Source organism: Calypte anna, chromosome 3 (assembly GCF_003957555.1).
Source record: "Calypte anna isolate BGI_N300 chromosome 3, bCalAnn1_v1.p, whole genome shotgun sequence".
Classification (NCBI taxonomy): Eukaryota; Metazoa; Chordata; class Aves; order Apodiformes; family Trochilidae; genus Calypte; species Calypte anna.
Window position 1 is genome coordinate 60,911,373 of NC_044246.1, and position 11,994 is coordinate 60,923,366.

General features: G+C 43.2%; 1 protein-coding gene across 1 annotated transcript in view; it reads right to left on the bottom strand.

Moving 5' to 3' along the window:
• Positions 1-6,513, bottom strand: part of TMEM200A (transmembrane protein 200A) — a 51,855-nt gene extending 45,342 nt beyond the window's left edge. The window contains exon 1 of the mRNA XM_030447755.1: positions 6,277-6,513. The gene's annotated coding sequence lies outside the window, so the exon portion shown is untranslated. The remainder of the gene's footprint in view (positions 1-6,276) is intronic.
• Between the last annotated feature and the right edge of the window lie 5,481 nt (positions 6,514-11,994).

Sequence of the window (11,994 nt, forward strand, 5' to 3'; positions counted from 1 at the left end):
CCTAGGCTAGATTATGCTTCATTGACAATCCTGACAACTCTTTACAAAAAAGGGCAAGCAGTACTGATACAATGTGGCTCTTGATTATGAGTTTTCAAGTACATAGCAAACTCTTTTAATATCCTAACACCTCTGAGAGCTATTCACTGATCTGTAGTTTCTCACAGACTGAATCTTAACAAAGCATAAGAAGAGGCTTTTCAGTAATGGCAAACAAAAATTGAGTAACTGAAACCGTTTTTATTTACACCATACTTTTTAGTATATTTCATATATGTGATATGCCTTTGTTACTTTGAGTTACACAAAGGAGAAAGAAAACTCCAGTCACTGAGATGCAATTTTACACCAGCAACTAGGTGGACAGACAAGTTATAGTACACATAAAAGTACTTTTTTTTAATTTAATACATGGCAAAAATGTAAGTGATAAAATTAATTAGATATAAACTTCTTCAACAATAGGCAACAGACTACAGATAAGCAGAGCCATTTACCCAGGCACATTAAGCTAATGTGAAAAAAAAATCAAATTCTATTACTGTTACCACTATTACACCAAATTTAATAGAGTAAGTGAAGTTTTTTAACTCTCTCCTCATTAATCTGCTTTGATCCTGGTTTAAATAGACGAAAATTAAAATTACTTTCAGAATTCTCTACTTTATTAGAAGAAGGTAGTGTGACTATCATGGGAAAGCTCAAAAAAGCTTGCTTTGATTTCACATCCACTCTCTGAGCTCATGTTACTGATCCCAGCACAGGTCACAGGCATCAAAGCACAAACCCCTACTTCTTTGAGTTAAAGAATTAAGTGCCACTAACCAGATGCCAGGACTGAGGGGCAATTAGCACTTAACTGTAGCAAGGCTGCATTGAAAATGCTTTCCATTTTACACCCAGAGTGAATTATGGAAATATGCAGTTTCTACAGGATAAAGTTTTAGCACTTTTTATTGATGTTTTTTAAAACCACAGGACTGGGATTCTCAGTCCAGCTGCCATTATGAAACAGCAAAGAAGAAAAAACAAATTCATTTTAAAATACATCTTCTGTTCTTATCTAGTTCTTTTTCTTTAAGCCAGTATGAAAAGTAACCTACATTATATTTTACATCTCTTGTAATTTTAAAAATTGTATGTATGTGAAGCATACTTTGTTGAAGTGACAAAATCATAGCATCTCTGATTCAGTAAGTTTCATAATTTAGCTCAGTGGGGTAGAATTTAAAAACCCTGTAGACAAACATGTCCTTTGTTTCTACTAATTTTAATTGGATGAAAATGGTCGCACTTCCAATAAAAGAAACAATTGACTAAAATTCCAGGGGGTATAAATAATAAAAAGTAGTTGATATAAATGGACACAAGAGAATGACAAGTCAACTGTCCTACAGTCCGCATAAGGCTTTTCAGAGACTTTATGCACAAGAAGGTGTTTAACTGCTTCATTTTCCAAAAGCCTGGTTTGATAATACCTTTCCTGAAATCTCTGCTACATCATTACATCTGATTGACAGTGTTCCTCAGACGCCCAGTTTTGCTTAGGTGGCTCCGCAGCTCTCTGTCACTCTTTTTTAAGTACTGAAACATGGAGAAAAAAAGAACAATAACCTTTCCCAACATGAAAAACAGAAGAACAGAGAAGACAAATGAGAAAAAACCTTCTTTCTTAAGTCTTCTAGCCACTTAATTTTCAAAAAAAAACAACTGCTCTTTGCAATATTTCTGTCACCAAAAGACCAGACTAAGAATACAGAGCAGTACAAACATTCTTCTAATGTTACATATAAAAGCATTCAAGTAGCTTCTTTCTACAGGATATCCATCCCAATTGGCTAGCTGTGCAAAAAAGAAAACCTTGATTTTTTTTTTTTAAAGAAAAGGCACCCAAGTGAAATCATGAAGTTTAAAGTCATTGATGCTGTAATAAATTTCTAGAAAGAGAAGGTAATTACATTTATACTAAGAGACCAGTAAAATCTGAGTATTTCAGTACTAAGTTCAGTCATCAGGTCTACTTCAGCTGCTCCCGGCAAGATTCACCTATATGAAAAGCAGTTACATCTATACACCCAGTACTGAATTGTGTTGTGTGGCAATGATTAATGGTGGAACAGAGTAATGATTTCTTGCTATACAGTCAGACTGAAGTCCCAACACGGGAAATCATAGAACAGCACTTATTTTTAAAAGCTCCACACAAAAGGTGGACAACCAGCAGCTAGTAAAACTGGTGGGTAGGATAAAAGCTATGCAAAACATCCATTCAGTAGCTTAATTCACTGGTGTTGCCAACATCTCACCTGTCCATGCAATCTACAGTCTGCTTATTAAAAAGTTAACTACGCAGAGATTGTGTGGGTGATGTGTTACCCAGTGAAGAAGAAAACCAGAAACTCTTCCTTACAGTTTATGTTAAAACTAAAGTACTAGCTAAAACTAATGCACTAGTCTCAAATTACATTTTCTTTCTAGTGGGCTTGAGGAGTGTACACAGCTCTTTTAAAATATGTATCAAACTTCTCTAAGAACATTCCTAATTCTTAAATTATTGATTAGTATCTCTGAATAGCTTGCAGTCACCAGTTGCAGCACACAAAGTAGGAGAAGAATTATGCTGATAAATGGGTATCCAGAATGAATCTCTCTAAATCCTGATAGTAAGGTGATTTGGGGGATGTTTTCCCACATCTATCACCTGCAGCATCAGAAATCATAATAAGGATTTCTGATAACAGATTCAAGTCCTTTTTAAAGGCTTTCATGTAGAACTGTAGTACAAGCATAATCAACTATTAGGATATTTATTGCACTTGGCCTTCAGCTGCCTTTCTAGAAGTGTTTAACCTCTCCTTAAGCACTGATTGCCAGCCTCATACAGAGGTCTGAAGCACGTAAGGGTGTCTAAACTGCCATAAAATGACAATGTTTTCACAAAATTAATCCTACTTTAAATCCCCAGTCTTGCATGCTAGAAAATTATTTGCAATTTCTCCTTTGTTCCAATGTAACAAGAGCCAACACACGAGCCCATGTCAACCTAATGAATTTATTGTGGCCATGTGCAAGGTTCTGCACCTGGGTTGGCACAACCCCAGGCACAAATACAGGCCAGGAGGAGAGCAACCCTGAGGACTTGAGGGCTGTAGTAGATGAGAAGCTGAATATGAGCCACCAGTGCACACTTGCAGCCCAGAGGGCCAACTGCATTCTGGGCTGCATCAGAAGAAGGGCAGGATGAGGGAGGTGATTCTGCCCCTCTACTCTGCTCTTGTGAGACCCCCACCTGGAATACTGCATACAGCTTCAGAGGTCCCAGCACAGGAAAGACACAGACCTGTTCAAGAGGGTCCAGAGAAGGGCCATAAAGATTATCAAAGGGCTGAAGTACTCCTGTATGAAGACAGGCTGGGAGAGCTGGGGCTATTCAGCCTGGAGAAGAGAAAGCTCCAGGGAGACCTTATAGCAGCCTTCCAGTACATGAAGGGGGCCTGCAGGAAAGCTGGGATGGGGCTTTTCACCAGAGAGGATAGTGTCAGGACAAGGGGTAATGGTTTGAAATTGAAAGAGGGTAGATTTAGGTTAGATATTAGGAAAAAAAATCTTCAAGATGAGGGTAATAAGACACTGGAATGGGTTGCCTAGGGAGGCTGTTGATGCCCCATCCCTGGAACTGTTTAAGGCCAGGCTGGATGAATCCTTGTGCAGCCTGGTCTAGTGGGAGGTGTCTCTAACCATGTAGGAGGGTTGGATCTTGGTGATCTCAAGTCCCTTCCAACCCTAACCTTTCTGATTCCATAACACCACAAATAATTGACCTGTTTATAAAGAATAATGACACCAAATCAAACGGAGGAAGGCATCATCACTAGCAAGAATATCAAGTTCCTCTTATTTCCATTACATTCTCTACCACTAGCAGAGACAAAACTGGCAGAATTCTTCTGGGGGTTTTTTTGGTTTGGTTTTTGTTTTTTTTTTTTTTAAAAAAAAGGAGAGACAAAGAGGGAAAGAAGAGCAAGAAGAGCAAGAAGAAGAGCAAGAATTAATTTAGGAAATTATTTATGACAATAGCTTTTGGGTTTCCTTGGTTTTTTATCATAACTTAGGCTACTTCCAGAAATTTTGTGGGTGTTCTCAGAGATTTTCAGCATTTCAAATTTTTGGCTCCTAAAATACACTAAACAAGGCACAAGAAGTAGCAGTCTCCTCCTGCTGTTCCATACACATACTTCACTTCTTAACCAATTTTCAATTTTCCCTTTCCCTTTTTCCGACAGGTGTAAGTCAATAAAGAATACAGAACCTGTGAGATGTGGTGTGGAGAGATGGGAGCACTTGTGTATGGTACAGGTATTTTGTATCCCATGCCCAGCATTCAAGGAGGTGGAAGCAGAACACAAAGACAGAGTGTGTGGTCCAGGAATGGTCGAGCAATGCAGCTAAAGCAGTGAACAGTTTTGTTGAAGTTACTGGACCTATTGCTGTGTGCAATGACTTCAGACCATGGGTGATCATTAAGGATGGAGGTTGGAACTACTTACATGCTGGAGGGTCAGCATACATCTCAGTGCTTGGTAAGAGCAGGGCTTGCTTAGTCCATACTTCAGGAGGATTAAATTCTGACAGCCCACTTTTTATAATCTGATTACAGAGTTACTATAAAAACTAAGCTCTGATCCACTTCCAGCGTGATTGTATTGGGCAAAACCATTTCTATACACAGAACAAAATAATTCAAGTAGAGTGACCTTTTGCATCAGTACTCCTTCTCCAACTTTAATCTGCATCTTTGTTGTCATTCAACAAAGAAGCAACAAAGGAAAGATGCTTTCCAAATTACTGTTTAACCACTGCATATTTCTCCACTAGGGTGTTTTTCTGTGCTCAGGACAAAAATCTAATTGCAACTCATGTACCAAATTACTAAAAATTATCTTATAATGATCTCCTAACAAGTATTTTGCTAGAAGTACATTTACTGTCAACATGAAAAGTATGTTAAAATGTTCCAAACTTGAAAGACCCCTTGGCTTCATTATCAAGTAATTTAAGTCACATTCAGTGGATATAATTTTCCATTTTAAATGGGCTGGTTTTCCCCACTTTCTACAAAGCAGCACAGAAACAAAGAAAGGAAAAAAATACATTTTTTTCTATCAAGACATTTACTTAGTTTCTATTACAGAGACTGGAAACATCATCTGCTTATAGGAAAATAACAGAACAGTTGCTAGTGATTTTGATCTAGAACCAGGGTACACCAGAGAAGATAAAACCTTTGCTGGCAGAATTGTATTCAGCAATATAGTCCTCATGTCCCAAAAGCATTAAGAACAGCAATTCCACTACCTTGCTACAGGTTATTTTGTAGTTCAAGTTACACAGGATACTTTTGCCTGAATACTTTTGCCTTTAAACGGTAAAACCCGTTTTATTTTTCATAACCTCCGCCTACAATAGACTAGCAGTGATTAATGACAACTAGTCTTAAGTGCCAAGTAGATACAGGAGATCCAGCGATTGCAATTCCAGATCTGCAGAACAGCTGCACGCGTACTGAATGCAAGCGCAGACACCAACAATGGTTATGTTAATAAAATATGAGGAATATCTACCACGCACCCAAGCCGTCTGCAGTACTTTTGTTTCAAAGTCTACCTCGCCGGTAATCATACGTCTACCCGATGAGGGATTTTATTTAAGCAGCGAGTTCTGTTTGCAGGCAGGGGAACAGGGCAATCCCCTTGTCGTCCCCATCTCCCTCTCATCTTTCCAGATAACCAGCACACCACCATTTTTTCCCTCAAACAAAGGTTAAGGAAAACCCAACTTCTGTAAAAATAAAGGCAAAGGGGAAACTTGCCGGGGCGGGAGCGGCGAGGGGAGCGAAGCCCGGGTAGAGCCGCTCAGCAGGGCAGGGCTGGGCTCCCGACCGGCGGGGCAGGCGATGGCAGCACGTAAAGTATTTCGGACCGGAGAGCAGACAAAAGAGGGTGTGTAGCAGCCGCACGGAGCTGCGGTCGCCGGCGCGCCACCCCGCTTCCCTCGGCGGGCAGAAAGTCCATTTCTAGCAGGAAAAAAAAAACCCCACCTCCGTCCCCGCTCCCATCCTGCCTCTCAATGCCCAGGGCAGGAGCAAGTCCCCCCGCCGAGCGGAGCGGCCACGGCCCGGCCGCTCCCGGGGAGGTGTATCGGCTGCAGGCGCCTTGAAGTTTGGGGGCGAAAGGGAGACCCTCCCGCCACACGCACCCCCTCTGCTCCACCGCTTACCTGTGGGGAGGTGCGAGGCGTCGTCCGCCCTCACAGCGCAGCGAGCTGCGGGGCTGCGCGGCTCCCGGAGGACATGGGGCTTCTCCGGTGAGGCGGCGGCTGGCTCAGGGAGTGACAGGGCGGCGGCTCCCCTCGCCCTTCACCGGCACTGTCCTCGGCGAGACGCAGGCGAGAGGAGGCATGGCGAGCAGGCAGGGAGCGCGGCCGGGGCGGTCACTGCCGGCCGGAGGAGGACGCCCGCCGACCGGGGACTGCGCGCCCCCCCGCCGCCACACGGACACCCGGAGGCGGCCGCCCCCTGCTCGCCCCGCGGCGACGGGCGGATGCCATGGCAGCGGCTCCGCGGGCCGCCGGGAGCTGCGGAGGGGGAACGACCGCCCGGAGCCGCCGAGGGGGGCGTGGGTGGGCGGTGGCTCCTCGGCTCCAAACTTTCCCGGCTTCTCAGTGAGGTTCTCGGGCGCCGCTCGTCCCCGGTGCCGCCCCGGGCGCGACCCCGGCCCTCACGGTGGCCCCACCGGCCCGCCCACTCCCCTCAGCGCTCAGGGCTGTCGCCGTCCCGCGCCCGGTCCTCACCGCCCACCCGCGGCAAACTTTCACTCCGAAACCTCCCGGCTGCGGCCCCGTCTCCATGGAAACGCCCCCCCCATTTCCCGCCGCTCCCCACGGGACCCCAGAAGAGGAGGAGGAAGAGGAGGAGAAGGAGGGCAGCGGGCGGCAGCCGGGGCGGCTTCCTCGTCCGCGGGGCGGATGCGGAGGCAGCAACCAAAGCCCTGAGGAGCTGCCTGGAGGAGCCCGGCAGGACCAGGCGGGCGCTAGGCAGGTCTAGCTGCAGGCGGCAGCCCGGGACGGGGAAGCCCGGGACGGGACGGCAGCCGGGGGAAGAGGCAGGAGGAACAGCGGGATGGGGAAGCGGCTCCTTCCCTGCCTCCCGGGAAAGTTTCCCCGCTCCCCAGGGGAGGGCGCGGCGAGTCGCCGGGAGCCGCGTCCCACCGGCAGCGCCCGCCGATGGAGCACCCTGCCACAGGATCGCCCCGCTCTGCCGGTGGCCCCGCTGGAGCGGCGGATTTGTAGGGTGCCCGGTTCCGCCCCGGAGGGCTGAGGGGCCGCGACCGCGAGGGAGGAGTCATCGGCGGGGGTGGCCGGGGGAGTCAGGGAGTCAGAAGGGGAGGGAAGTGCCGGCGTGCGGAGCCCGGAGGAGACTCCCCCTCGGGTCAGAGGGCGGCGGGGGAGTCGGGATGAGGGTCTGGGGACCAGCACTCCCTGCCTCCGTGTGGGATGGGAGCCGGACGGGAACCGTGGGAGCAAGGAGGCATTCCGGAATGTGATTTTGGTTGTTGGGGGTTTTTTTTCACCTCAAAGGCAATTGCGTTTTTGTGATTCAGCTCCTTTTTTTAATGTTCCGGCTCGCCCACTCCTTGTGTCCAGCCAGGGACGGCAGAATTGAGCTGCCTGCTGCTCACACCTTCTAGTCAGGCCAGGTAACCAGGCAGATAGGTTTTGGGGAGAGGGAGACTCCTAGATAAACATAACATTTGTACTTGTTTACTTGTTTTGAGTTGATAGCTGGTTTCATTTCCTTTTCAAAAACTAATCGCAACGTTGCTGTTGCCTATTATGAGATTTACCATAATTCTACCTAACGCATCTCCCAAAAAGAGGGAAAAATGCTGAACCTGGCATAAGCACACCTGTATTCAACTAAGGCAGTGCTTTCTAAAGACAGGTAGTGTATTAGGAACTTCCATACACCTTGCAATAGGGCTTCAAATATTCAAATCCCAAGTGTGTACACTTTCCTTGTGGTTGTTCAGTGTGTTGTCAGGTCTCAGTGTACGCTTGATAATGATTATACTCCTGTCTTGTGGATGCAATGCCTTCCACATTAAATATATCCTCCATTATCAACTTATTCTAGCAAGGAGACACACATGCCAGCAACTCTGGACTAGCAAAGAGAAGAGTAATATTCCACATAAGTTTGAAACATTGCATTTCCAGTTGTTCAGTGTGTTTTGATTTAAGAAGCAAAGAATCACTGTGAAGTGTCAGATTTTTGTCTGTTCATTCAGACATTACTAGAGCTATCGTTTGGTTTGTGCATAATGTAACATATTTTATGTCAACTATTGAAAAGACAGGTTTGCAAGCAGGTGCATACTTCAGAGACCTCAAATTCTGAGACCCAGCTGTGCATTACAGAGGCAGTGAATGAAAGGATTATATATGCCCACCAAATCCCTTCTAGATTGCAATGTATCTACAAATAAAATTTGCAGAATTTTGTTGGAAAATGTTGATGTGGGAGAGATGCAGAAATTTCACCCTTGTGTACTGTCAGTAGATGATTAAATGTGGACCAAGGGTGTGATGCGAACCAGCAGTGGTTTCAGCACTGCTCTTGTACTCTCTGGAAGGGCTGGAGATTGCAATGTACCAGGCAAATGATCTGATTAGTTCTTTCAAGTAACTTCTGTTTTCCCTCCAACACTGGACCAGGTACAGTATCACCATATCTTTCTTCTCGATTCATATTTCCATGCCATAAATTGTTTCTCAGATACCTTTTGTATCTTTGTAAGTGTTTCCATTTAATATAAACCCTTAGGTGATTTATGCTTTTAAACAGGCCCCCCATAAAAAGGATCCTAAGTAGGTGACAGTAAGAGACAGTAAGTGAGTCTTCCATCTTGGAGGACTAATTGCAGTGGTGCAGCTAGGTGAAAATGAGAGCCTTCCCTTACATTTGCTGAAGGTGTTAAAGTCACACTGCTACTGAACCACAGGATTGTTTTTACACATGGCTCATATGTAGGAAAATGCAGCAGTCAGTTTAAGTGACTGTGGAAAACACAATTTGTGGGAAAATGCTATGGACTATAGCCCAAGAGCTTCCCATCCTAGTGACATATTTGGGAGAAATGTCTTGCAAGGAGGTAACCTTTGGCTTTTCTTCTTACCTGTGTTGCCTGGATTCTTCTAAAATTCTATCCCTTAAAGAAGGGTAGTGCCTGCTTCTTTTCCAACTTACAACAGTTTTATACTTCTCTTAAGACCACTGACTAAGGAATTTACTCCTGGTCCACAGTAGAAAAGAAAGAAAAGAATAAGGCCCTGAGTCTCTTCACATTTCAGTCATCCTCACCTCTCTGGAGAGTCAGCCAGTGTCAACACCAATATTCCAGGCTTTAAAAGTCAACACTGATACTGCTAATGCCAAGTAAAACAAACATTTTAATGCATTAATTATGAAGGTGGTGGCCTCTGAGAGTATAGGAAGAAGCAGTAATTAGCCTCATGAGTGAGATACTCCATTTCAATTTGTTTAAAAGTGAGGCATGGTGTACTAAGTTAGGATGTTAGCAGTATGTTAGTTTGCCTTCCAGCCTTTCAGTTGGAGCTAGAAAAGTCATTCATTGGCTGTAATAAGCAAGGCAATGGGTGGATTAAACTATAAACATATCTTCTGCAAATTTAATGCAATGAAAAAGAAGACTGGCATTTTTTAAGTTTTTGCCTTTAGACAGAAAATTATAAGATCCAGACTAAGTTCTACATTGACTTTGGCTAGAATCTGGCTAGAATTTTTGACTCTTACCTGTCCTGTGCTATTGGAAAATAAAGGTGAAATATTGTGAATTTGGAACACAAATTAAATTGAAGGTTTAAAGGATCCCCACTAGAGATGAAGAGCTGTAGCCAAATCCAGACCATTACAGTGAGAATAAACCCCACTTCTTTATTTTTGCTAAGACTTAATGTGAATTAAGTACTGTGAATCTCTTATCTTTCATAGCTTACTTTCCACATATTAAACTGAAAATCATACCTAAAGCTGTTATCCCTTTAATTCTGATTAAGACATAAATCTTCAACTGTCATTTGTTCATATTGATTTGTTCATACTCAATCTTTTTACAGCATAATCAGTTTGAGTTTGGTCTCCATAAGGAGTGAATAAGAGTATCAAGAGTTTCTTGATGGTAATAAATTATGTGTTAGTCAATAAATCATAAATGTGTTACTGCAAAATAAGGCTAGGTCTCTGTCCTAATGGCTGTTTTCTGCCCCTAAAAGTACAAAATTGGAGATCTTTAATCTGTACAGGTGAAAGTGCATAAGCAATCAAAGGCCTAAATAGTGTCTAAGTATAAAATCACAAGCCTGTTACATACAATCAGGAGGTACAAGCTAATAACCAAAATTCAGTCATAAAAGGGCTGAAATACCCTAATGTTTTCCAGCAGGGAATGGTGTTAGTATTGTAGGTAGTTCTATAATATACTTCCAAAGCACACATAATGGCCTTGTATGCTGTACTTCATTTTCCCTTGCACTGACCCTGAAGTTGTTATTAGAGAGAAATGATGTCACCAAGGGAGTTCTAATTTGTGAGTGTTGCTGCCTCCCACTGTCCCTTCAAACAAAGCCACCTTTCCTCACCATCAGAGGACTACAAGTGCCTTTACCTTCTGTTCTTATCCCATGCTATATTGATAGGTCAGCTCCTACCTACTTATGCCAGCATCCATTAGCTAACTGCCATGATGTTTAACGAGCAATTAATTCTTTTTTCTATGGTGCCTGGGATATTAGTAGTACCAGGGAGCTCATAATAAGTTTCAATAGAGCTAGTTCACTGGTCTCCTTATTATACCAGTGTGAAACTCACCTAGAAAAATCTTGAAAGCTGTTAGGCTGCTGCAATGCAGAAATTACTGACTTTCAGCTGACCAGTTTAGTTTTTGCTATTTATCTGTTACACACTGTCTTTGCTCAGCTGGATGCTTTTCGTGGCAGATAGAATCTTTTTGCTTTGCATCTGTACGCCACCAGGAGTGATCAGTGAGATCCTGTTCAGCAGATTTCTAGTGCAAATATTTGGTAACAGCAAAGTAAGCCAAGAGATACAGGGCCAAGAAAATGTCAGACTCGTATAAAAGGATCCTGGTATGTGTCACTGTCTATCTTAACAATGGTTAAACACCGTGGAATACTGTGTAATTTACCATTTATTGGCTTGAGCTTTACTTTGAGCAGTTTCTGAAGCCAGTGAGAATAGAGATAAAAATGCCTGCTTCCAAATGATTTGCAAGCTGCCAACAATACTTAACATGCTGATTTAACTTATTCCTTTCATACTTTCCTATATCTAAGTTTTTAAAAAGCAATAGGTACTAAGCTCTCCAAGTATGATGAAAACGTGTGTGTGTATATATATATATATATTAAAAATAATCCTTTGAAAATTAGGTGTTGGTAGTTTCTGTAAATAAAAAGTCTACTTCTCTCTGCTCAGCATTGAGTGTATATATGGCTTTTTGTATATAAAGAACTGGCTGAAATATCTATTCTCTTATTAACAACTGCCACGCAAACACGTGTTTGAGTTTAGTGGGTTTCAGTCTGTCTTGAAGTAGTTTAAGAAATCAGGCTTTCTTGAGAATGCTTTTTAGTGTGCTTTTATTTGAGATTTTTGTCTGAAGAAAGTGTTGTATGTTAGGAATCCCTGGATATTTAGGAATGTATAGTGTTGGTATTTAATAAAAGCCACATAAATCCTCACCTAGGTCAAGAGACTCTGATCAATACACTGATATAAGTAAAGGAAGTTAAGTGTGTATGAACTGAAACTCCTGTTTAATGCATATGATAATAAAGCAAAATTTTTCCAGAAAGGGATGTCTTGTTCCTCTCATTTTATTATTTAATTTAAGAGCT